Here is a 1,815-nt window from a genome sequence, read left to right on the forward strand (position 1 = left end):
TCGGAAGCCGCGGAGGCGGCGGGGCCAGCGCCCCCGGTCGGTGGCTGACTCATGGTGTCCGGGAGGAACCTACCGGATACCTCCGGAATCGTCCATCTCTACATCATCCTCTTCCCTCCTCACCGCCACCGACCTTGCTTCCTAAGCTGGGGCAGGAACAAAAGAAGAGAGACGCGCCATGTGTCCGCATTCCCACGGCGCTGGGCCGGAGAAGTCCCCCGAACAATGAGCGTGGCCCGGCGCCCCGACTTCAGGACACGAGGCGAATAGGAGGCGATGCTCATTTTGCCCGAGGTGGCGCTGTCTCCATCTCGCTCTAAATCGGCAAAGCGGCCGATCTGAAACAACCCATCCTCCCTCCTCGAGATAGCAGGTTTGGGAAAGCGTGAGCGAGATGCAGGGTGAGAGAGGAAATGCTGGGGAGGGAGACGAAACAAAAGAGGAAAGTGTGGAGGAGCTGCTGCGGAAGCGAAGGGAGACAATTCGTATTCTAATCGTCAAACCACCACTTTTTCAAAATTTGCTTTCCTTGCCATCAAATCTGTATTTAAAGCCTGGTTTAGTGCGAAAAGTTTATGTAATTAGTATTCTCACGCGTCAGAGAAAGCAGGTTCCCAGGGAAGCTCTCCTATGAATAAATGACATTTCCCCCCTCAAGCTGATCCAACTTCTAATGTTTTCAGAGCCATGTACGCAATTTTCTTTAGAACAGGCCCGAAAGAAAATATAAACGATAGAAGACTAAGTCAACCTCAGTTTCAAGAAAATAATGGCAATAGAAATTATCTGCATTATTCGGTCATTCACAACCTCAGAGAAATTCTTTTTAGCTTTTAAAAAATACTTTTGGAAAAGTTGAGGGTGATTCTTAGGTTCCAGGGAATGGCTTTTCTACTCTTAGTCTGTTGTGCAGCCTTTGGGAATCGGTTGACTTTTAATGTAATTGCAAGCCAGAAAAATATGTTCATCCTCAAGCCTCTTCGGCGATGCAGAGGAGGCTGGCCTGCTTCCCACAAGCCCACTCCTCCCTTTGTGAGGAGGCTGCTGCATCTTCTGTCCTGGTGGTTAAGACAGTGTCTATTGTGTAGCTTTCCAAGATAAATCCACCCCTCACTTCTTCAGTCTGGAAAACAGCAAGCTACTCTGTCCTGGATTTTTCTCCCTTGTGATCCAGTTACTCAGCTAGACAATTGGGGGTCTTTTCATCGGGAATATTTCTCTCTAAAGCACTAAAAAAGGGGGCATGACTAGGCATAAAGTTCTGAAAGAAAAAATCCCTCCCTCTTTCAGGAAATGTAAGGGCTGATTGCTTTACCTTGGTTACTCCAGTTATTTTAAGCATGCAGTCACTTCTCATTTTGTAAGTAATCGACTACTGGTAAGTAACCACCACCCCTACTACTATTACTACTACTACTACTACTACTACTACTAATACATTCACCTCCTTTCTGGGCTCTCCCAACTCCCTTTGGAATATAAAGACAAACAAAGGAGGCCTCACAAGGGAGAGGAGTCAGCCATCAACTTTCTTTCTGCACTTCCTGGAGGCCTAACGCTGACTGGAGCGTCTAATCTAGTCAATCAGCAGGGGTCAGACCCGACTTCGCTTTGTTGCCAAGTTAAATTCAGTTTTGTTTTTAATTGGACAGCGCCATTCCAGAGGCGAGAAGCATCAGAGAATGAATGCTTCAGCTTGGTCCCCGGGCAGCCCACCCAGAAGAAAGCTGGCTCTTCTGTACTGGGCTTCACCATCAAAGGCACCTGGCTGCTGCCACGTGGTTCCTGCAAAGTGACAAGGCGCCGCGCCTCTCC

Source organism: Fukomys damarensis, unplaced genomic scaffold, assembly GCF_012274545.1.
Source record: "Fukomys damarensis isolate Sample0158 unplaced genomic scaffold, DMR_v1.0_HiC HiC_scaffold_14, whole genome shotgun sequence".
NCBI classification, from domain to species: domain Eukaryota; kingdom Metazoa; phylum Chordata; class Mammalia; order Rodentia; family Bathyergidae; genus Fukomys; species Fukomys damarensis.